This window comes from Macrobrachium rosenbergii, chromosome 55 (genome assembly GCF_040412425.1).
Source record: "Macrobrachium rosenbergii isolate ZJJX-2024 chromosome 55, ASM4041242v1, whole genome shotgun sequence".
Taxonomy (NCBI): Eukaryota; Metazoa; Arthropoda; class Malacostraca; order Decapoda; family Palaemonidae; genus Macrobrachium; species Macrobrachium rosenbergii.
The window spans coordinates 11,682,062-11,707,895 of record NC_089795.1 but is presented as its reverse complement, the minus strand read 5'-3'; the positions used below and the strand labels follow the sequence as shown (position 1 = coordinate 11,707,895).

Below are 25,834 nucleotides of genomic sequence, written 5' to 3'. Positions count from 1 at the left end.
TTTTGAACATATCGAAACGTACGTGGCTCCCCACGCATGCTGGGATGGTGCGTATCGACCTCCCGACTCCGCCCTGCATGTCCAAGATCTTAAATACACATTACAGAACTTTTTCGTAGTACTTACGTAAGCTGTTGCCAACTACCAGTTTCCATTCATGCGTGGGCTGATACGTGAATGTGTGAACGGGTTGTGGCCATTTTCCATGCAGAGTGATCAATTGCTTGCCATTGGGCTGCATTTTTCTCAGTTTGGGGCAAAAGTCTGTTTGAGCCCCAAAAGGCGCACAAGGCTGTACCCTTACCGTTCGAGCCATTTGGGGCCACCCCTGCAACATGGCCGAATTGCATGATTGTGGCCATTTTCCATGCAGAGTGATCAATTGCTTGCCGGCAGTTTCTCAGTGCCTACTGAAGGAGGGACCAGGCACCATTCCATATTAAGAAATGCTGCTCTGTCTCGAAATTCTGTGTTCACCTTCAATCATCGTCTTCCTTTCATTAATAAGGTATTTACCATCAACAGAAAAGATACACATTGAGGTGTCACACCACAGATTACCAATATCATCAGGGGTGGTTACTGGAGCCCCTATCATCTTTTGATTTAAAGTTTTGTAGTCTGAACTAGCCACATTATTATTACCAGCCAGAGCTCTAACACCAAACTCTGCCCGGGCAGGCTGTGCAGCCACTTTATTCTTTCAGTTAAAGGCCGAGATATTCTTACACTTGCATCTAGTATGGTGTCCAGGACTGACCTGATTTCCTGTTTGGAATCGTGGATAATGTCCCTGATATACTGATGTTCTGCAGTAAGGACATCTTTGATACTGCTCATAATTTCCTTGCGGAAGTCAGCATATGCAGCAAGAGGTACTTCCCTGTTAGGGGAGCTTGCGCAATCAGATTGTGCCCAGCAGCCGTACTGCGACCGCCCGGCAACCAAAGAACAGAGGTGCTGGGTGAATTGCTACTTACTATACCCTTCAGAAGATACAGACACTTCAGCTGGGGTTAGATGAATCCTACTAGGATCCCCTTCAGTATGATAACTGCATGGAAGATAGATTTACTTTTAAGGTATCCCTCCCATGTGCAGGTGAAAGCTGTGTCCCTGGCAGCCCTTCTGGGTTCAGCAGGGCAGTTTCAGTGGCAATATCCACTTCATGTCCAATAAAAGGGATGTCTCCCCCAAGTAAAGACTCCTCTTCCCCAACAGCGGAGTTGACCTGGGAGGTACTAGGAACCAATGCTTTTGGGTTTCGCCCCAAATATAGGTTCTGCTCTGAAAAGGAGGGAAATATATTCTGCTGGAATTTTGCCGGAAAGATGTAATCTCCTCCTCCTGTGCCCCTGCTGAAACCTAGGACCCAATGAGATAGCTTACAGCAAGTTGTTTCATTCTTAAAACTTGTGTCCAGGAGCATGTTACAAATCTCACACATGTCTGGTGACCAACCATATTCCCTTTTATTTCTACAAAGGCTATGTTCATGGCAGGTGGTATGGTGAAAAGCAAACCGAGCGATTCGCTGCGGCACACTTAATTTGTGGGTCTTGCATAACAGCGGCCCTATAGTAATATAAAAGTTCTTATTAGAAACTACTTGGTACTAACTATCTATACTCACTGTATAGATAGAACACTCAATATTACAGACTAACTTAGTCACAAGTGTGTAGCTGTAATATATGTTATGATTTATTCTCATAAAATGTTAAATGTGCTGTATTAACTTAAACACAACTAACAAATTAGGTTAATTCTGGCATAGGTATGTAGACATATTACTGTACACTGTTAGCCCTGATACTCGGGTCCCAAAACTGTTGAGCTGCTGGGTTTTTTCTTCTAGGATAGTAGTTATGTACTACATTATGCAATCACTATATAATTTTTTACCTGAAAAGTAAATCTTGAATGTTATGCCATCCAGGCTAACTATACTGTAAATCTAATTTGTTTACCAGGCGTAGGCCTCCTGCAAGTCACAGGTAAACTATAGGCTACATACGAAAGTACCTCAATGAAAATATTTTACCAAAGGAGAATTTCAATAAGCTAGGTACATGAATTAAGTACAATTTCAATGCCCGTTATATGAAATGTAAAGTTTAATAATCATGTAGGCAAACAGACATAATATGTTTTCCTAATGATGGCGCTATCGGCGGAGTAATACCTGCTAAAATTAGGTCTGTGCAAGAAAGGCGCTATCGGCGGAGTAATACCTGCTAAAATTAGGTCTGTGCAAGAAAACATCGTGTAATCCGATCCAAGTTCCCTGAAACTAATAATAATTGGGGAATATTATCACAAAAACTTTCATGAATTAAGCTACCAGCTAGGAAATTATTTCAAACCAAACACTTCACTGTGACTATATGCACTTAAATTTTCTTCTGAGTTTGGTACTTCCATGATGACCAAAACTAAGATCAAGAGAGTAATGGGTATTTGTACTCAAGCAGACTGTGCGTTGGACACGAGAGTGGACGACGTACAATGCGCTGTTGCTGTATCTGCAAGGTGACAGTAGGGACTGAACCTAGGGTAGTTGCTGTAGACAAGAGAAAGAGCCCCCTTGCCTTAAGTCCTATACCCTATCAGTATCATCATGCACTATCTACTGACCGAGACCAACTAAACGAGAATTCTTTGAAATTGGTTGGTCTATCTCATGGAGCCTTCTATGGACCCACAAGAGTAACTCCTTTGAGGACTCACAGTGGCTACGCTATAGAAAAAGTCCCTTAATAAATAAAGAAAACTGACATTTTTATGATAAAATAAAGTTTTATATATAAGTAATTATATAGCTATAGTTTCCTCTTGCACGACAGCTTAAATGAAAAAATTCGTGGGTAACACTTCAAAGTTTAGTGCAGACGACTGGTCCCGCCCACTCACGGGAATACCTGGAACAATTTAGCAGACAACCTCAGTCTGTTCATGCCATACGTCCATCGGAGGGGAGGCGGGAGGGCTCCGATCACGTAAATACTTGGTAAGTATATATAAAACTTTTTTTTATCATAAAAAAGTCATTTTTATATAAGTAACTTACCAAGTAATTACATAGCTGAATCCCACATTGACAGGAGGTGGGGTACATGGACATACTCTACTCCCAAACATTTAAGACATGTAATGAATTTGAAATAGAAAAAGTTGCTAGCATCGAAAACATTGTTCGTCGTTCCCTATAAGTTAAGAGAGCCTGCAGTAGAAAACTGCCCAAGTCTGGTGTTCAACTTAACCTGTAGTGACATGGCAGTATAGCTAGGAGCGTCTGCTGCTTCGTGGGAGCTTTGCAGCAAAGGAGAAGTCCGGTGGCTAGCAAAGCGACAAGGAAGTTTTGCAGTGAGGGAGTTAACCAAAGGCTAGCAAAACTTCAAAAAGTGCCCTTGTCCTGGGCGCAGTACCACAGTAAACAACCAGGTAACACTGTCACCTGCACTGAAATAAAGGCCACGACCCTTCCGCTGAGAGTGGTGGGTGCCCCAGGTACATTGTACTCCCTGGCTCTCACAAAACTCAGCACCTTACTACAAGATGAAGAGACGGTAAGAGAAAATCCTATGCTTCCTTCCGTGATGCCAAGCCAGTTACTAATAATCACAAGGTACTGCAAAAAATTTTTAACGCTGTTTAAACTTTTCTGAAGAGGTGAGCAGTAAAAAGTGATTATACTACCAGTAGGTTGACTGTAGGATGGACATCGGGGGCGTATATGCATGAAGGCTAATGAGGTAGAAGTTGTTCTGACGTCTTTAGCTTTCACTTAAAAGTAGGCCTGAAACTAAGAATGGTCTCATAGACCAAGTCCATACATGAAGAAGAACAATGCGTTCTTAGAGGGCAAAAAAAAGGGTCCCTGTCAGAACACTATGGGTTATGAATGGCCCCCTGTGTCTCCAATCCTGCTTGGGTAATACCTGAAAACTCCAACAGAAAAGAGAGCGTCCTACTCTTCCCAAGAGCCAAGGATGCGGAACGTTTGTTGCCACATGATCGGAAGCTGGCGCCAGGCGCTGGGCATGCTGAGCTGGTGCCAGGATATAGGTGATGCCAGGTGAGCTGGACGCCAGACAACTAATCGGTCGGAAGCTGGCGGGCACTCCTAGGAGCTCGGGCAGAGCTGGCGCCAGGTGAGCAGGAAGTCAGACAAGGTAAAGGCTCAGGCTGAGGAAACTCTGGGAGCCAGGAGCACTGTCCCCGGCTGTCAAGACCATTTTCTCTTCCATTAAGCTCTTGAAGGGGAGAGGAGGGTTCCAGACCGTGAAAGGGTCCTTGTTCTTGGTCGACACCCCAGGGTAAACGAGCAAACCGTGTTATTGAGTCTGACGTAGCTCGATACCCCTAAAAAGAACATGAGCTCCTATATCCTCTCTGATAAAAAAGGCAATGCTGCCACTGAGTCGTAAGTGTTTCAGAAAAAGAAATTTAGAGTCTGATACACCTGATTCCGTTCACTTAGATTGGTAGGCTGAGCTGGAAGATGATGTCTGCAACTTTCAAATGTCTCTTGCAGGACCACTGAAAAAAGGCCCTCTTTACTGACAAGCACCTGGACAGCCCAAAGCCTGTCCACGTAAGAGCGTACCACCCTTGGTGGTGTCTCTTGAAATGAGGTTGTTTGAGAAAAAAGGAATAGTGGAAAGGTTCTTGGAGAGTCCACCAATCAACTGTAGCAATTCGGGAACCATAAATTATGGTTCAGAATGGGGCTATGAGGAACGTTGTAATGTTCTGACGAGCACAGAAAGTTCAGCCCTTCCTTGACTATGTCGAGCGGTGGAGAGCTCAGAGGTCCAGGTTGGAATGGTCTTGCAGTAAGGTGTCTGTTGCCCACACTAGAAGATTCTGTTAAGGAGGCAGACAGTCAAGATCGGCCTGCCCCACACGCATAACCTCACAGTTCAGGGGATTCAAAGTCCACTCAAGAGTAAGAGTGAGTTTCTGATGGCTCAGTTTAACCTCCAGAAATTAGAGTTAGACTAGAAAAAACTCTATTTATTCTCAGTAGAAAAACCGTCTTGTCACTTGGTGGCCAGAACTAATGTAAAAAAGTAAGGACTGTGATCTTGTCTAAAGGAAACCGCAGTCTAGGGGTGAACGTGGGTCGAGAAGAACTGAAGTCTTAAGCGAATGGCTCTCAGCTCTCTGGCATAAATGTGAAGGCTCATTCACCTGGGGACATGTCCCGGAAATTTCCCAGTTCCCCAAGCAGGCTCCCTATACTAGAACAAGGAGTGAAAAGCAGTCTAAGACTAGTCTCATGATGAGGGACTTCTTCCTGAAGTCTATATTTGGAAAGAAACCACCGTAGGTCCGAATTAAAACTAGGTCTTGGGGAAGAACAGCGGAGTCCGGTTATGGTTCTTTGTCCCTATTGGTCTTGTGGGACAGGCTGAAGTTCATGTTCAGAAAGCAAGACAAAAGTAAGCAGAACAAGTCTTATGCCCTAGATATTAAAGCCTAAATTCTTGCACTGGAAGACCGTCTCGTAGGATGGGTCTGAGATATCTTTCACAGTTTGTATGTAGACATGAAATGAAGTATCCTACATATCCAGGAACTCCACCCAATCACCCTGGAGAATGGACGACAGGACTGTTCAGTTGGTCTCCGCAAGCGAACAAACTTGTAGAACCTTGTGCAGGCTCACAGACTACTAAGTGGACTAGTTGTCAACCCTGTCGATGCTTGACGGCCACGGACACATGGCCACCAGGGAGAGATCGACTTGTTAGCGCGATAACGCCTTGTGTGGACTTGATGACACCTCGTACAGACTGACAACATATGCGGGACTGTACTTTGTTAAAAACTAATATCTGACACGCTTATAGGAACTTGAAGGTCCACAAGGCACACAAAAGTCTGGCCATGGGTAACAACGGTCCCTGAACAAAACCAGGGGTGACGACTTCTGCTACAAGACTAATTCCGTCTGAGCATCAGAGGGAGGGAAGGACAAAAAATACTTAATGATTAAAAAAGCCACAATAATGTAATTGATAAACTGTATTTTTCAAGATACAAAAAAATACAAAAAAGGATAAAAACAAGGGAGCTTTCGACCGTTTGCGCAATGGTCCTCTTCAGCCAACTGAATAAAAATACTTGTTTTTCTTAAAAAGACACATTGAAAAGAATTTTCCTGACAGGCAATCCAAGAAAACATCGAACACTCTTTTGGTGTGGACTTAGCAGTTACGTAATGGCTGTTTCCCCGTATCTGTGGGCCAACCGTTGTGATCCTCTTAACAGTGGTGAGCACCGTATGATCAAGCGACAGCCGTTAAGAAGATCACAACGGTTGGCCCACAGATACGGGGAAACAGCAATTACATAACTGCTAAGTCCACACCAAAAGAGTGTTCGATGTTTTCCTGGATCGACTGTCACGAAAATTCTTTTCAAGGTGTCTTTTTAAGAAAAACAAGTATTTTTATTCAGTTGGCTGATGAGGACCGTTGCGCAAACAGTCGAAAGCTCCCTTGTTTTTATCCTGTTTTGTATTTTTTTTGTATCTTGAAAAATACAGTTTATCAATTACATTATTATGGCTTTTTTACTCATTTTCGATCACAATATAGTGATGCACCACAGAAAAAATACTTGTCTTGCTCGCTTAAAACCCAAAGTCAGACTCCCAAATCCCTGTAGAGGTGACAGCCTTCTTCAACAAGCTCATAAATTCATACACAAAAGTCCCTGTCTGCAAAGAACAGTGCTTTGAGACACTAATTGATGTCACAAATGGGAGCAATTCGGCTCATCTGGAACTCCAAGCGAAGGTGGAACAGTCTGAAAAGAGACAAAACCACCTGAGAGTAGTTGTATGGTACTCAAAGGAGGGAGTCCGATACTGAAGGACACCTGATGATCACAGACTAGAGTCGGCCACTTGAAGACGGGAGCTAGGCGTTCAATTGGAAGTCGAGCTCAAAAAAGAACAACAGTCTGTTCTTGGAAGAGACAGGCGCCGAGCTAAAGAGAGACTGGCGTCAGCCACTAGTAGGCTGGTGCCAGACGCACGAGGGCTGGTGCTGAAAGCTCTATTTTAAGACGAGCTCTGGTACTATAGGGTGCTCGGGTGCTATACGGTGCTTGGGCGCTATTGGAAGCTCGGGTGCTATTAGGCGCTAGGGAACTTATGTTCCGCTTGGTGCCAATACTGGTATTCTGCACGCCTCCACTTAACCTGTAGCGACATGGCAGTACAGCCAGGAGCATCTATTACTTAGGTAGCAGCTTTGCCGCAAAGAAGTCAGATGGCTAGCAAAGCATAATTGGAAGCTTTGCAGCGAAGGAGTTAACTGAAGGCTAGCAAAGCTTCAAAAAGTACATCCTTATGGACGCCTTTACAATGGCTGTCCGTCAACATCTATGGACAGCAGGCTCGACTGAGGGGGGCTAACCCCTCTGGACTCCCATGGACTTCAGTGTGCCTTGCCCCTGGTGCATGGGAGTCTGGTAGGGACTGGATTTAGGAGATCCGAGGGGCCGGATAGCTACCCCTTCGTTACACATCCAGTAAGACGCCTTTCTAGTGGCTGTCTGTCGATACCTGGGACTGGCAACAAGCTCGACTGAGGGGGGGGGGGTGACTTACCGTGTGTAAACCCCTGACCTCCCCTGGACTCCCAGTTTGCCTCCTCCCTGGTGCATTTGAGTCTGACAGTGGCCTTTGTCTAAGAGCATTGAGGGATGAGTAGCCACCTCCACCAGTGCACAACACTTCACTATTATTACAAGGTTAACATCTGTTAACCCAGACAAGACTGGCAATGGCACGGGAAGGAAGCAAGGGAGCAAGTGGATAAAAAAGGCAGGAGGGCTACCAGTGGGAGAGAGTTGACGCCAGGATCTCAGTAACTGTTGCCAAGTGCCGAGAGTGGGCGGCAAAGTGACCGAGAGCAGGCGCCGAAACGCCCGAGAGCGGGCACCAAAACGCCCAAGAGCAGGCACCAAAACGCCCGAGAGCGGGCACCAAAACGCCCGAGAGCGAGCGTCCGATAGCGGGTGCCCAGCACCCTGCAGTTAGCACCAGGCGAGCGAGTAGCTCGGGCTGGCAAGCCCTACTGGGTGCTCTTAGTATGAGCTAAAAAATGTGGAACTCTTCACAATTCATGTCATCTTGTTTAGTATATGTACTGCCGAAGCAGACACCAGAGCACAGTTCTCGGCTGCCGAGAATGTCTTCTTGCTAAAGCTCATCGTAACCAAAACATTAAGCACAATTCTTTCCTACTGCGTTCTTGCCCTTACACTTTTCAGTCTCTGCAAAGGAAAGTGTGATGGTAAGATGTTCAATTAATTCTTTACGGACAAATGTTATGAAGTACACAGTACCATCAGACAAACATGTCTCAAATCCTAACCAAAATAATTCAAGATTGCAGATGTGTATTTATTACCGAAAATATTAGACTGGCAGAGACATAAATATTTACATTATATTACTAATTGGTAAATGAGGTAGCGAACGCAATGTTAAATTTTTTACGCTACTTGGAAAAATAAAAGTTAACTTTTGCCGATGTAATTTGAAGTACGGTAAAACCTTGCTTTAACGGACTGGAACCAGTGGACATCGGATTTAATGGAAAGTCCGGCCAAGGGTAGTGGCTGCTGTTGCTTACATTTATTCATGCACTAACCTCAACATTGGTGCGAAGTTGGAACTCAACATGTATTTCCGTGTACAGTAATACCTTGAACTTGCGCTATTCGAGTTGCATGCATTCACAGACACACGAATTTTTTATTGGAACCTAACTAATGGTCATACACGAGTTTTTCACAGACATGCGAACATTTCTGTACACTGAGAAACCCAGCGAAAGTGTTTGTTTAATTTTTTTTATGTCATTTATAAGTTTTCAAGCTTTTATGTGTAAATTCAATAACATTAAATATTATTAAAAGTAATAATTTCTCTCTCTCTCTTTCTTTCTTTTAGTGAGATGAATTTTTATGGTACATGTAAACAGGTATGTTTATTTGTATGATAAATAAACTTTTTAAGTAATAATATGTACTAATTTTCAAATATTAATAAGATTAATAAAATTAAATAATAATAATAATAATACAAAATTTGTATTATCTTGAACAAACAAATTCTTCCCTCATCTTTTGTAAGAAGGTTGAAGGCAAAAGCTGTCAGACATGTCATTTAACATGACAAGAATGAGTGTTTTGCTAATCAGTGGTCAAATTTTTCTTGTAATTCTCTCTCTCTCTCTCTCTCTCTCTCTCTCTCTCTCTCTCTCTCTCTCTCTCTCTCTCTCTCTCTCTCTCTCTCTCTCCGTAATAATTCATAAAAAATTTCACTCTTTTACGTAAGGACAACTGTTATCTCTCTCTCGTGTTCGAGTTAGCCAACCTACGTATTACAGCACTGTTTCTCTGTATGTCTTTAACTGTACAGTAGACAATTTTGAACTGATCTAATTTTACCTGTACCGTTTACAAACTGTAAATGCGCAGTTCTAAAACATAGAGACATAGAGCATTTCAGAACAAAGAGAAAGTGACAGAATAAAAAAAATTTTGTAAAAACGGGGTCGAGAAGACTTCTAAAAATAGATTGGTGGAATGGGGGAAAGTCAACCATTTATTTCTTTTTTTAAGGGTAATGTATTAAGCTAAATCTCTCTCTCTCTCTCTCTCTCTCTCCGTAATACTGTAATTCATAAATAATATAACTTGACATTTCAAGTAAGGACAATCTCTCTCTCTCTCTCTCTCTCTAATGTTATTCTCTCTCTCTCTCTTGTGTTATTCTCTCTCTCTCTCTCTCTCGTGTTATTCTCTCAGTCTCCGTAATAACTGATAAATAATTTCACTCTCTTAAGTAAGGACAACCCTTGAACCAGGCGATTCTTTACCGTTCGTGTTGGTTCTCTCTCTCTCTCTCTCTCTCTCTCTCTCTCTCTCTCTCTCTCTCTCTCTCTCTCTCTCTCTCTCTCTCTCTCTCTCTCATAGTTAGCGCTCACACATTTTTACAACTTATTAATTCTCTGTACATCTTTACCTGTACAGTAGACAGTTTAAATTGATCTAATTTGACCTGTATTGTCTACGAAGTTTAAATGCACTAGTGTTGCAAATACGTTCTAAAACATAGAGACATAATAACTAAGAGTTGCATTAGTCAAAATATAAAACATTGTTTGCTCATGAAAAAGCATTTCAGAACAAAGAGAAAGAGACGCAGAATAAAAAAGTTGCTAAAAAGAGGTTGAGATGATTCTCAAAAAAGGATTTTGACAAAGGAAAAATCTATTTCTGGGGAGAGACCTGTGCCACCCGGTGAAATAACCATTCAGCACTTATTTCTAGGTAAATCTATTGCTAAATATACCAGAGAAAAGCTAAATGCCAAGCTGGAGTTACTACCACCCCCAGTGCGAGCTCCATGAAATGGAGTCATGAATGAGAAAGGGTGAGATTGTCACAATCACAGGCCTCCGCCCTGTAAACATTCCCAATGTCAAAAGTCCCACCGAGTGAGGTGCCGATACAAACCCCCGCACCGCTCGCGGACTGTAAACAAACCAGCGCCACCTACATTCCATGTTAGCACCCCCATCCTGGAATGGTATTTTATCAAGGGGGGGAAAAAGAACCAGAGGTGGGTCACCGGGTGACACAGGTCTCTCCCCAGAAATAGATTTTTCCTTTGTCAAAATCCTTTTTCTGGGTTATCCGACCTGTGTCAGCCGGTGAAATAATAACAGAGAAACAAAATACCATCCTGAAACAATAAAAGAAATTTGTAGAGGAAAGAAATAAAACTATCATTCCACAGGAGTTTTAATTATTCAAGTAGCAAAAATATAGGTACTTAAATATATTATATAGGTACTTAAATATATACATAGGATTAATGTAGGGGAAGTATGTTCCACAAGACAAAAGAACACAAAAACGTATTTAAATGTAAACATAGGAGACAATACAACACTATAACATGGTCAGGAGACAGGCTGTGAAGCATGCCTGACCTGGAGGTGATCGAACGGGAATAAATGAGGCAGGTAGGAGGGAGGAGAGTGACTGAGTACAAGAAAAGGAGTTAAACAGGGGAGGAACAATGTTTCCTGCCGCCACTGTGGTGAACTTCAGAGCTTCTAGGGATTTCAAATAGTGGCGTTTGAAAACTACGGGAGACTTCCACCCTGTATATTTTGTAAGATCCTCGAAATTCATATACAGGCGGTCCCCGGTTTACGACGGGGGTTCCGTTCTTGCGCCGCGTCGTAACCCGAAAATCGTCGTAAGCCGGAAAATCGTCGAAAATCGTAAAAAATCATAAGAAAACCTTACTTTTAATGCTCTGGGTGCATTGAAAACGATGTAAACTGCATTATTATTGAGTTTTACATCAAAAAAACCTTCAAATTATGATTATTCTGCCATTTTGGGGCCATATTTCTTCCGTCGGATCGGCGTACGACACGTCGTAACCCCGGAACATGCGTCGTAAGCCGGGAAATAATTTCTGATGAATATATTTGAAAAGCGTCGTAACCTCGGAACGTCGTAAGCCGGAACCGTCGTAAACCGGGGACTGCCTGTAATGGAAATGATTAGTGGAGGTGGCCACCGCCCTAATGTCATGTACTTTTGGAACTGAGTCTGGGTTTGCTTGTTTAATAAAATACAAGATCTGCTGCCTGATGGCTTTCATAGAAATAGTTCCTCCCCCTTCCCTTACAAACAGAGGCCCCGAAGTTATCTGTGAGGTCCTGTCTAAATAGGCCTTTAAAGTAAAGACTGGGCATAAAGACAGGTCTTGTGGGAGGGGGATGACCTTCCAGGGAGACCACCTATCTCGAGGATCTTCATTCTTAGCTAGAAACTTAGGGTGAGGAGCTAGCAACACTTCACCTGATGGAAAGAAATCAATATGATTGGGTTCTCTAGACAGGGCAGACAGCTCGGAAATTCTAGCACCTGAAGCTAAACTAATTAAAAATAAGGTCTTCCTCAATAAATTTATGAAAGAACAATTTTGATTATCCGTTTCTGAAGCTAATTTAAGGGCATCATTTAAGAACCAGGAAACCGTATGCGGGCGGGTTATTGGTCTTATGCCTCTACTACACGTATCCGGTTTCCTACGGCCAACCTGGCCTACGGCGCCGTATGAAAAGTTCTGGCCTACGGCGAGTTATTACACGTATTTGAACAGCCACCTGGCAAGTTTGGTCCAAACAATGGCTGCTTAAACGACAAAAATACTCTCATGTTAACCTAATGAAGGAACTAGCAATAGAAAAAGATGACTGGTTTAACTACGTGCGAATGGATCATGACACATATTTGGAACTCTTAAGTCAGGTATCACCTTTAATAGAAAAAAAGGACACTTGCATGAGAGAAGCAATTAGTCCACATGAGCGTCTTTCAGCCACTTTGAGATTTCTTGCTACAGGAAGAACATAGAGCGATCTAAAGTTTACAACAATTATATCGCAGCCCTCTCTCAGTGCAATAATCCCAGAAACATGTGCAGCAATCTACAAATGTTTAGGCCCAAAATATCTGAAGGTAAGTTTTTTTGCACAAATAACTATAATTTCTCGTTTTAGTATGAAACATTCATACCAGGTTAATTGAAAAAAAAAAGAAGTTTCAAACTTTATTCCAGAGTATCCAAGGTTCATAAATTTACATGTGTACCTACATTACATTTGGAGAATATCATATGTCTCATGATTGTCATCCGCACTTGGAGTGCTAGATAGAGATGGAGCTTGGTAATGACTTGGGCTTGGATTAGGTACAGGAGTGCTAGATAGAGATGGAGCTTGGTAATGACTTGGGCTTGGGTAGGTGCAGGAGTGCTAGATAGAGATGGAGCTTGGTGATGACTTGGGCTTGGAGTAGGTACAGGAGTGCTAGATAGAGATGGAGCTTGGTTTTGGGCAATTCGTGAATAGGGCGTCAATGTGCCCATTTCACCCTCGAAGATAGCGTCATTTATTAGCTTTTTAACAACCGGATACATCCCCGGGTTTGCTAAATGCAAGCTTTGTAACATTTTAGCCACGTACATACCAAACACATCATATTCTGAATTTGGAGGGGCTTCCATCCTTTTTGCTACAAGGTCCAAAACGTGATCAGCTTTGCCTTGTACCGATCTGCGCCTTTTTGGTGGTGCCGGTAGGACTGATGTAGTATGCCCTGAAGGCAGTGGCGACGAATCATCCTCATGTTGGGTTTTCCTCTCGTCAGTAAGATCGTCTTCTTGAGATTGCTGAAAAAAAAATAAAATAATCAGTTTCCATCAACACAGCATGAGTGGGAAGAAATCGCAAAGGAGTTTGAGAGAGTCTGGAATTTTCCACACTGTGTCGGAGCTGTGGATGGCAAACATGTCAAGATTGTGCCACCTCCAGAATCAGGATCATTCTACTACAATTACAAGGGTTTCCATAGTATGGTACTAATGGGCATTGCCAACGCAAAGTATGAATTTATTCTTTGTGATTTCGGCATCAATGGACGAATTTCAGACGGAGGGTAATAAACAGGACCACTTTTTATGACAAATTGTGCAAAGGACATTTAAATCTTCCATGAAGAAAATAAAATTGAAGGTTCTGAAAAAGTATTACCTTATGTGTTTATAGGCGATGAAGCTTTTGCTATGAGAACTGACTTTTTAAGACCCTTTAGTCAAAAGGACTTATCATATGAGAGAAGGACCTTTAATTATCGCCTGAGCAGGGCTCGCAGAATTATCGAAAACGTGTTTGGAATTTTGGTTTCGCGCTTTCGTATCTTTCAAACTGCTATAAATTTATTGCCAAGAAATACTAAAAATGTAGCATTGGCTTGTTGTGCACTTCGTAATTTTTTACCTGCAAAATGTATCGGGTATTCTGTCCCAGATGAGTCTGATGAACAAGCTGAAGATAATATGCTGCTAAGAAAGTACGATATACATTCATGAATTACTTCAATAACGATGGAAAAGTTGCATGGCAGGACAATGCATAATATTCTTAGTTTGCTCTTCTACTGAATGGTAATGAGTTATCCAAATATTTAAATACAGAAACAGTGTGAATTATTCAACCGAATATTTGTAAGCTATCTTTTGTTTGTAAATAAAATATGACATGATCATATATACATACCTCTTCGTTGATTTCCTGTGTATTAAGGCTCATGTTTGAAACAGATGGTTCCCATTCCACATTTTGGTCTTTGATGAAATGCATCAGATGAAAATATGAGAGTTTTGGCGTACAAATGGAGTCTGAACCGCTCCCCGAACTTTTAGACGCTTGCACTTTTTAAGCTCTTTATTGTATGAGCTCCTCAAGTTGTTTATTTTCTTAACGACAGTATCTTTATTAGCACTAGGATCAATTTCTTGAAGTTTATTTACTAATTTACCATATGCTGCATTTCTCACTTCTCTGTTTGAATAATCCTTAGATTTAATGAACCACAAACATGGCTCATTTCGATAAATTTCTATGAAGTCACTCAAGAAACCACTGGCGCAAGAGCTTGCCATGGTGGCGACCTTCCACTGTCAGGTGCAGCCACAGACTGATGTCATACCATACGGTGAGCAATTACACGCTTCGTCCTCAGTCCTGACGTCGATGGCCAGTCGCCAACTTTAGTACTGGCGAAAGTTCATCTGGCGGCCGTGGGTGAGCGTTCATCTCGGCCGATTGCTATCACACGCTCCGGTTTGAACATATGCTAGCGTCGCGACCGACGGCGCCGTAGGAAACCGGATACGTGTAATAGGGGCTTTAAACGAGCACAGGCTTTAGGGATTGACGAAAAATAAGAATCCGTTAAGTTAATTTTAAACCCGTGTAAAAATATCTTTTTCAAAGCTGATTTGGCTGTAGTAATAGTACTTGATACAAGACCTTTCTCAAATAATGACCTAAAAATGAAATTGCTAAATTTGTGGTCATTACAGTTGCTTCAGATTCTTTTAGGAAGAGTGCTAATTTCTTAACTGCTGAGTCATATTGTCTGAGAGTGGATTCCCTTTTGTCTGATTCTAGGAACAAAGTGTTAATAGGGTCAATATTAGCATCTTTCTGAGCTGCAAACTTCATGAAATCCACAAAGCCAGGGCATTCTGAATTCTTGAGGAAGCTGACACAGTCTGAGTTTGTACTATTTGCATCAGTTTTGGGTTGGGAATTTGCAAGCACCGAAGCTTCAGCTCTAGAAGAAGTGGAAACCAGTTGCTCTTCGGCCAGTTGGGAGCCACTAGGGCTATCTGACCTTTGAATGTCCTGAGCTTGTGAAGGACTTTCAGTAACAGGTTTACTGGAGGAAACAGATAGATCCTTTGCCACTTGTTCCAATCTACTGACATTGCATCTGTGGAGTGAGCTAGAGGGTCCAGGTTGGGAGCTACATAACAAGGTAGTTTGTGGTTGCATTCTGTTGCAAAGAGATCTACTTGAGACCGAACTTGACTGCAAATCCATCTGAATGATGTTTTGTCTAAGGACCATTCCGACTCCAGCGGAGTTGTCCTGGATAGGGAATCTGCAATGACATTCCGGACCCCTGCAAGATGGGTAGCAGACAGATGCCACTGGTGTTTGTTTGCTAGGAGAATATTGCTATCATAACCTGGTTGATCCGACTTTCGACTTGGAACCTCCTCTGTTTATACAATGTACCACTACTGCGCTGTCCAAGACCAGTCTTATATGAATCAGATTGTTTGGACGCAGCTTCTTCAGGGTTAGAGAGACTGCCATAGCTTCCAGGATATTGATATGGAACTGGCGGAACATGGTGGACCAAGTCCCCTGTACTTTCTTGTGTTGAGAGTATCCTCCCCACCCGCTTAGGGAAGCGTCGGTGTGAATTACTAATGCCGGAGGGGGAAATTGAAGAGGTACTGAATTCGATAAGCTCTTGACTGTCGTCCAAGGCCGGAGTCTCTTTTTCAGAATTGGCAGAATCAGGGACACCTTGTCTCTGAACCTGACATTGGCTCGGCTCCGCCATACCCTGTTTATATCCTTCAGTTTGGATTTCAGAAGTAGATCCGTCACTAAAGCAAACTGACGAGAACCTAAGACTCTTTCTTGGGTACGTTGGGAAGCTTTCTTGTTCTTGAGGAACTGCCTGGTTGCCTTGGCTATTTCTCTCCGTTTGGCCGGCGGAAGAGATAGTTTGTGTGAACACAGGTCCCACTGGATCCCTAACCACTGAAAGCGACTCTCCGGTACTAGGTGGGATTTCTCCCTGTTTATTTGAAAGCCTAGAGATTCCAGAAAGCCGATTACTATGGCTGTCGCTCTCCGGCATTCGTTGGCGTTGGATGCCCAAACGATCCAATCGTCCAGGTATGCCAGCATGATCCCCTGAGACCGGAGTTGCTGAACTACCGTATCTCCCAGTTTGGTGAAGATTCTGGGGCTATATTGAGACCGAATGGCATGACTCTGAACGAGTATGCTTGATTTCCCAGTCTGAACCCCAGATAAGGAGAGAACCTTCTCGCAATCGGGACGTGATAGTAAGCGTCTGAAAGATCTACAGAGGTGGCTACGGCTCCACGGGGCAGTAGGGTCCGAACCTGCGAGATTGTAAGCATTCGAAACTTGTCGCATTGAATGTGAGAATTTAGACGAGACAAGTCTAGAATTACTCTCCGCTGACTGGAACCTTTCTTTGGAACACTGAACAGTCTGCCTTGAAATTTCAAGAGTCTCGCTTTCCTTATTGCCCTCTTTTGTAATAGATCTTTCACAAAGTCCTTCAGAGCCTTGGACGGTGATTGATGGAACCTGACTTGGGGGGGGAAGACCCTTGCACCAACTCCACCCCAGTCCTTTGGAGACTATGCTCTGGGCCCAGGGACTGAAGTTCCACTGGTCCCGGAAATGATACAACCTCCCGCCTACCTGAGATATCTCACTGGGCGGAGAAGGTCTGCCTCTTCTGGAGCCTCTGCCTCCTCTTCCTCTGGAGGAGGAGCGAGGTGTTCCCCTACCTCTAAAATATCCTCTGGCCCTAGTTCCCCTTGCATTCTGTATGGATCGAAATGCCCTTTGGCTTTCATATGAAGCATTGAAAGCCGGGGAAGAGACAAATGAAGGGGCAGCGAGAGGCTGATGGGCTGGTTGAACCAGCACATACTGAGGTTGAGGTTGAGAATGGGAGGTTGAAGGATGACCAGGAGCGGGAACCTGGACAGCCTGCAAGACAGTCTGAGCCGGAAGCCGTCTGAACTTTTTGAATTTCTTCCCGGACTTAGGGTGGGGTCCGGCAGGCTCAGACTGTTTTCTCTTAAACGACAGACCCCAACGGGAGCGGAGACTTTGATTGGCCCTAGTTGCCTCAGCTAGGACTGCATCAACTTCTTCCTGGGGAAGAGATTAGCTCCCCAGATGGAACTTTTCATAAGCCTGTTAGGCTCATGGCGGATGGTGGCTGCCGAAAAGATGTGCTTTCGGCAGTTCATCCAGGCCTTGATGAAGTCATACAGGTCCTGCTGAAAACTCGCCAAGAGATTTTCAGGACCTGGAACAAAGCGTCTTCGTTGTAGACCACCGACGTTGCTTCCGCCAAAGTCAGAGAGTTTAAGGACCTGCTAAGCCTGTCCTTAGTCTCAGCTTCAGCTTTCAGGAGCGACTCCGGGATCTTAGGAAGTTGCTCACTGAACAAGTTAGAAGCGCAGTCAGGGTCAAGTCGAGTCACCGTGAAAGTGGCTGGGGCTCCTTCCCAAAACTCAGAATCTCCGGGGAAGACAAGAGAGGTGGGATCTGTCTCCCGGAGATGAGGAAGAGGCTTACCCTCCATGCAAGCTTGGCTAGTGAGGGAAGCCACTTTTGAGGTGCAAGGGGTAGGAAGAATCTCTCCCAAAGAGAACATCGTAAACGCACTCTTGGCCGGGGTGAGTTTGGTGTTCTCCGCCTGCCACTCCGTTAGTGTCCTTAGCAGAGACGACTGGGCCTGGTCCCTCGGGAAGATGACAGTCTCCTTGGGGACCTTATCGGACCGAATCCATGCCTCCTCAGTGAGTCTGGCATAACCTGGGTAAGGAGATTCCAGACCAGGAGGGAAGAATTCGAGTTCCTCCAACCTACGGGTGCCTAGGCCCTCGATATTAAGGGTACCCTCATGCTGGGGAGCATAACGGGTCAGGCGCCAAGGGTTCCCCTTATCAAAGGGAGGAAGGCTGGAGGTGTCCGGAACAGAGAAAGATCTGGTGGCCGCTCCGCCACTCATGAATCCGGAGATTAAGTTCCCTTGGGACTTAACCTGCTGCGATAGGGAAAGCACGGAAGCATTAGACGATGACAGCTGACTCGAGAGTTGCGACAGCTTGTCGTCAACTCTCTTGTCGAGTTTCTGCATAAGAAGCTCAGCAAATGCTTCTGCATCAAAGGAAGGAGGGGGGGGGGAACCTCCTTACTTTGCTTAGTTCGTGCTCCCTTCCCAGAGGTAGAGGCCTTGCTCGTGACGACGCACGGGCTAGGAGCCCGTGGCGTCTTCGAGGGAACCCCGGAGCGGACTTTCTGGGTCTTCAAGGTCTTTTTCTTAATAGACTTGACCTTAGGGACGGTAGACCTTGCACCGTCCATAAGGCAAGAGGATTTCACGAATCCCTGAAAGAAGAAGCAGAAGAAGAAGGAGAGCTAAACAGATATTCACCTGCCTCACTTACCCCCTTACCTGCTTGGAGATCCAGGTCCATGTTCATGGGCTCCAGGTTCAAATTAAGGGCATAACATCTTCAGTGACCTCTCCGCATGCGGCCACGTCTTCCTGGGAAGGCTGAGTCATTTCCGGATCCCAGCGATCAAAGGGGCGGCTACTTCGTCAGCAACTGACGCTGAGATCCAGGCGCCGGGGAAGAGAACGCAAATGTCCTTGAAAGGACGTGGGGTTTCCTGCCCGACGTTCCTCCGAAGCTGCTGACCCAGGTCTTGAGGGTCAGAAGCGAAGAGTCACGAGCTGCGGTCAATCTGAAAGAAGGAGAATGTCAGGTGACCAAATCTCCTAAAAAGGAGAATATCTTCCAATTATCCATAAGAAAACGAAACTCAAAGAAAAGCATGAATCGGAATGGAAATAACTAACTTACCGACTCATCCAGAACCCGCTCATAGAGAGCGTAGCACACCTCACAGCCATCAGGGTGCCAGACGACCAGGTCCCCTACGTGAAAGGCGCACCCGGAGTGGGACCTACAAACTTCATGTCCGCTTGCCTGCTGCAGGACTGCCGTGCATCCCTGCTCCTGACAACGCACCATCTGTAGGTGGACGGGTATAAGAGTATGCTGAAAAGGCCGCCGGAGTAGGGTGCCGGAGCAGTGTCTTAGGATAATAGATAATTAGACCAGATAGACCCCACCGGAGCATACCGAACGATAAGAGGTCTACTAGATCATGCAAGATCAAAAACAACATAAAGGGACCACGGAGTTAATCCGAGCAACAGGAAGGTCCCGATAAAGACATGTGTAAAAATAAAAATATATATATGCTAGTGAAAGGTCAACTATAAGTAAGAGTTGGGTGTTTCCGCTGGAGCCGGGGAGTCCTGTTACTCTAATACAGTGACAGCGGAGGAGGTGTGGTGAGCACCGACCGACCATACACCATACCCACCGGAGTGGTAAGCAACGAGAACGCCCGACTACCTAGCGGAAAATGCAAAATTAGCTAGTCGGCGGAGGGTAGATACTAGGGAACGGTACGAGTTCTAAATGAATAGAACGAAGGGTAAACGTCAATGGCGTGTGAAAATAAGAAAGAAGACAGTCAGGTGGGAAACTCTAACTGGCTACATGTACACAATTTTTTTTCCCGAGGTGACGGTCTGGGAGAACGACACCCTGGCTGGGAAAAACAACGCACTGGCGCTAGAGGAAAGGGGGGAGAGTTGGGACAGGGGGGTGAGTGAGCACTCCCGGGCGCCATGAGGTCCACCTTTCTCTCTCGACCGGTCGAACATGTACGAACGATTAATGAGAAGAGAGAATGGGGGACCCTCAAAGGCCAAATGAGCAAGGAAAGGTAAAAGGAATGGTGAACAGGAGTGTGGGGGCATCCCCGGTCACCAAACAAGTCCTCGACAGGGTGCCGACCGGGTAAGGTCGGAAACCCAGTACCGAGAGGACAAAAACCAATCCCTGCAGAGGAAGGGGATGTAGGCTATAGCGTAAGGATCAGGGTAAAAAGCTCTCAAGCCTTGGTAAGTTAACAAAGTACATGAAAGGGAACCAAGGGGGAAGAGAGCAAGGAGGGGGGGAAAGGAGGTAGGAGAGGGGGATATACATGAAGTTGGAAAGCTAACCCGAAGGTGCGGTTCGGACAAGGGTAGGCTACTCAAGATACCCTCGCTATTCCAGCTTAACCCTACTAGGACTCAATAGTCCAAACGGAAAGGCCGAAACAGGGAGAGGGAGATGACGCAGGCCAACACCTCTACCCAAAACACAAACTGAAGGGAAGCACCAACCATGAAGCCCTCCTACACACCTAAACTTCCCTTCCGAGGAAGGGAACAGAACGCCATAGCCTAACTCCTAGGCTAACCTAACACAGCCGGCTGGCTGAAGGAGGTAGCCCAGGGGGGACCAGACTAGCTAAAAGTTAACCTAACCTAGGCATAAATAAAATAATTCAAATAATTCAAATAATCATAAAGACACATGTAGAAGGGAGGACCAAACCCAACGCGATAAGAGCGCGGAGGGAAAATGGCCGACCTTCAAAATGAAAAACAAAGGACATAATCCATAAATATCAAAAGCATCCGTGCGCTAGGCCTAAAATAAACCTAATAAGCATAACTGTACCATCTCAAATAATATACCCAAAAATGCTGGAGGAAGTGAGGGTCCAAAATACAACACATATAAGACTTGATAAAGAGCAGATAGGCCCGAGGGGGAAACTCGTAGCCTAAACGAAAAGGACCCGTACTTCCCCAGAGAAGGGTAACACAAAAATAAATAATAATGCCAAAATGAATATAGGATAAGCATATAAAATCCCGCACCGAGACTGAAGGCCACACGAGGCCGGGAGGAAGGTGGACGAGGCGGGCGTTATAAATCCGCCTAATTATTAAATTAGAGGGAAATAAGGAGCCTCAACCGCCTAGAATAAAATAAAGAGATGGTACTCAACTTAGGTGAAGAAGAATCCCGAGACGAAGCCATGATCTCGGAAAAAAGAGGCACAAAATAGCGCACTAGCAAAAGGCTACCGAAAGCAAAGCGAGCTAAAAATGGAATGTAGGTGGCGCTGGTTTGTTTACAGTCCGCGGGCGGTGCGGGGGTTTGTATCGGCACCTCACTCGGTGGGACTTTTGACATTGGGAATGTTTACAGGGCGGAGGCCTGTGATTGTGACAATCTCACCCTTTCTCATACACGACTCCATTTCATGGAGCTCGCACTGAGGGTAGTAACTCCAGCTTGGCATTTAGCTTTTCTCTGGTATATTTAGCAATAGATTTACCTAGAAATAAGTGCTGAATGGTTATTTCACCGGCTGACACAGGTCGGATAACCCAGAAATAGATCGGTTGGAAGGGGAGAGAGAGAGAAATTCTCTTACAACTCTCAATTTTTATGTAAACCATTTATTTCTCTTTTTTAAGGGCAATGTATTAAGCTAACTTTTAAATGAAATTACAGTAACTTTAATTCCATTTAAAAGTTAACTTAATAATTTGGGAGCATGATTAGGGTCATATTTAGTGTTTAAACTTTAGAAATAAGCATTTATTAGCCAAACTTACGCAAAAATTCACGCTGCGCGAGGGGTTCTGGAACCTAACCTCGTGTAAGTTTGAAGTATGACTGTACAAGACAACCTTTAGATAAGACGAAGTCGAAAATTATGGCAAATTTTCATGAATTTATCTCATGTCTGTAGTATAAGACGATGGTGTAAGATGACTGCTAAATTACAAAACCGTCTGTGTATAGGCTAGTGTTTGTGACAACACGTACCTTATGAAATACTGGTTATGTAAAGATGATGTTATTACAAATGTTGTTTTCCTTACTGTCTCCCTAGAAATTAAAATAAAAAAATAAAGAAGCTAATTCTATACTGTGTTTTTATTACATACGTCGCCTACAAGGGAAACCACTGTTTTGTTTACGCTTCATCGCCAATCACAAACCCATAACAATACAATAATGTACGATAGTTATCGTACATAACTATCGTTCGTATGACTGAACTGTTCCAAACAGTTATTCACCACAAAAATGACAATGAATTTTTAATGAAAAATTAATATTATATTATCTTAAATGTTATAACTACTGTAATTACACTACCATTAAAATTTCTGAAAGGTTACCGAAAGATAAAGGTTGCTGTGAGCGCAACCATAAATCAGTGTTTACATTTTGTCAGCTGGCCTCGCATAGATAAAAGTTGATTTCATTGATATGGAATTATTCCTTAAATAGGCTATTTATTATGAAGTTAAGTTAAAAGTCCCCCTGGGCCACTGTAGGCTCACAGGGCAGGCGCTGATCTCCTGTTTCTTAGGCCGACAGCCAGTGGGAACAGGTCCCAACGCCTATGACACGTGGCCAGATATGCCAATAATTTATATATAAGGTAAAAAGGGTTTTATTAACTTTATTATCAGTTCATTTCATAATGTCGGCGGTTATTGCACCTAGGCTAAGGCTAGCCTAACGATAAACATCACTTAAGACACGAAAAAAAAATGCTTCACTTTAACGGACAGTCGGCTTAACCAGACGGTCTTCTTCCCCTATTGGTCCGTTAAAGAGAGGTTTCACTGTACACTGAGTACCATCATGCAGACATATCTCAAAACCTATCAAACATTGAGATTGTTATGTACTAAGTCTTGCATATTATATTTCGCTTGTCGAAGCTCTGCTTATGACTGGCACACAGTGGGTTGTTGTGGTTTGGGATTGGGGAACCCCAGTCGATTTGCAGCAAGATGTAACAGCACTATAACCACTAAAGCTCACGTTTAGCCATCTGTATCCCATCCCTCTACCTCGGGCCATCCCGTAATGGTGACCGCCCTATAGTCCGAAGGCCCGAAAGTCCGAAGGTCCGATAGTCCGAAAGTCAGAAGGCCCGATAGTCTGACGGACTGTAATCAGCCCCACCCCCTCCATAGCTAATGCGGCAAAATTGTAACTAGTAAACACCCATAAAAATACCAACATAACGCACCCTTAGGTGTTTACTGGTTACAATTTTGCCGTATTAGCCATGGAGGCGGGGGATTAATCAGGCGGGGGTGGGGGCGCTTGCCTCGAATGCCGGCTTAGACCTACGACTATCGGACCTTCGACTATCGGGCCTTCGGACTATCGGGCCTTTCGGACTAACGGACTGTAATCCCGTAATAGGGGCTTTCAGATATGTAAATATTGCTTCTGCAATGAATGCAATGTTTACATTTATTACATTAACCGGTAAAGGTGGTAGCGTGGCGAACTACGCTAACGGTAGTTAACCCGTTTGATTGCAAATTTGCTACTGTAGCCTAGTCAATTATGATAAACTTGAATCAGACCTTAATAACAAAACAATAAAATACTGATCCTGAAAGCTGCAGGCTTAAAGGCTACCCGAAATCAGTGATAATACTTCACTGAAACCTGGTTTCCAACTGGCAAATTTAAGAACAAGGCTGCCATCAACACTCATTGTTTACTTGAGTGCGGCAGAAACAGACCGAGGTTGTCTGCTAAGTCGTTCCTGGTATTCCCGAGAGTGGGCGGGACCAGTCATCTGCACTAAACTTGGAAGCGTTACCCGCGAATTTTTTCATTCAAGTTGCGTGCAAGAGGAAACTATAGCTATGTAATTAATTGGTAAATTACTTATATAAAAAAGTCCCTTACTATATAAAAAAAAAATGCAATTTTTATTGGAACAAGTCCCTTTTACATAAAAATTGCAATTTTAACAGAAAAAAGTTCCTTTCTATACAAAAAAAAAAAAAACCTGCAATTTTAACATAAAAATTTCTCTTTCTACATACAGAAAAACGGCAATTTTAACCGTCAATAAATCAATATGCCTACCCACAATACCTGTCCGCTCTCCAAGATGGGGCTGATGCATTCCTTGTCTGATGGCTTCCCTTGCTGGCCAGTAGGGACACTCCGCTCCACAGCTGAAAAATTAATTGAATTAATTAAATATTAGAATTAATTACTAAATTAAATACTAGAAATCCTACATAAAGAGCGAAGAACAAAATAGAATTAAATATCAGAAGCTACATCACTTTGAATAAGTATTTTACAAGCACATCTCTAAACGTTTTCGTTAAAACTGTAGGTAGCGTTGTAAGTAATGTAAGTGATGTGGACCTTCAGATGCGACTTCTGCAAGAGCAAATTCCCACAGTCGGTGCTCCCGAAGGGCTACTCACCCGCGTGAGTCGAGAGATGTCGTTTCAGGCTGTTCCTCCAGGAAAACGTTTGCCCACACTCTTCGCAAGCAAATGGCTTCTCCCCAAGATGGATCCTCATATGATCCTTGAGACTTGATTTATGGGCGAACGACTTCCCGCAGTCCTTGCAGGCGGAGGTTATCTTTCCCCTGTGGATTGCCACGTGGGTCTTGAGGCTTGATTTATGGGAGAATGCCTTCCCGCAGTCGCCGCACACGAAGGGCCTCTCGCCCGTGTGAATCACCATGTGGGCCTTGAGATTCGATTTGTGGGAGAACGACTTCCCACAGTCCTTGCACACGAAGGGCCTCTCACCCGTGTGGATCGCCAAGTGATCCTGGAGACTCGACTTATAGGCGAACGACTTCCCGCAGTCAGTGCACACGAAGGACCCCTGCCCTCTGTGGTTCATCACGTGTCTCTTGAGATAAGACTTCCTGGTGAACGACTTCCCACAGTCCTTGCACACGAAGGGCTTCTCCCCTGTGTGGATCGCCATGTGAGTCTTGAGATGTGATTTCTGGGAGAACAGCTTCCCAGTCGTCGCACACGAAGGGCCTCTCGCCCGTGTGGACCACCATGTGGTCCTTGAGACTTGATTTATGGGAGAACGACTTCCCGCAGTCCTTGCAGGTGAAGGGCCTCTCCCCTGTGTGGACAACCATGTGGGTCTTGAGATGTGATTTCTGGGAGAAAGAATTCCCGCAGTCATTGCACACGAAGGGCCTCTCCCCGCTGTGGATCGCCATGTGGGTTTTGAGGTTCGATTTCTGGGAGAACGACTTCCCACAGTCCTTGCAGACGAAGGCCATCTCGCTCTTGTGGCTTGCCATGTGGTACTCGAGATTTGATTCCCGGGAGAACGACTTCCCACACTCGTTGCACACAAAGGGCTTCCCCTCATCGCCTTCGCTGCTGGCGGGCGGCAAATCGTCCTCATCTCCGATCGCCGACATAAAATCCTCAGGACCGTGTTTCACACTGCCATCAGAATCATAACACACCTCCACTTCCATCTTCATTTCCGTCTTGACTTCCACCAACGGATCGAAAGACAGAGAGGTACAGCTGGCTGGGGCATCACTGCCCGCTAAACCTACATTTTCGTGCTTGACAACAGACATTGCTCCCAGATCCTCAGTCTTGCTTTTCAAAGGATATTCCAAGATGCTCATTTTAGCCTTCAGGTCCTTTGACGTTTTTATGTTCATTTATGGAAACACCAACTTTGTTCACTTTCTTCTAATGTTATTCACTGCTTCTATCACTTTTTTTTTTATTTATTACCTTTTTTTTTTTGCTCCAATTTCTCCGATGCACAAACCTGATATCTAGAATGTTATATTTCTTATTTTGGGAACTT

The 25,834-nt window shown here is 44.2% G+C and overlaps 1 long non-coding RNA gene and 1 pseudogene across 1 annotated transcript; one reads left to right on the top strand and one right to left on the bottom strand.

Annotated features, from left to right (window-relative positions):
- The window catches only part of LOC136835900 (uncharacterized), a 51,482-nt pseudogene that overhangs the window by 11,824 nt on the left and 13,824 nt on the right, over positions 1-25,834 (bottom strand).
- Positions 12,049-13,409, top strand: LOC136835911 (uncharacterized). Its single transcript, XR_010852290.1, has 2 exons — positions 12,049-12,576; positions 13,313-13,409. It is a non-coding gene; the product is annotated as an uncharacterized lncRNA (long non-coding RNA).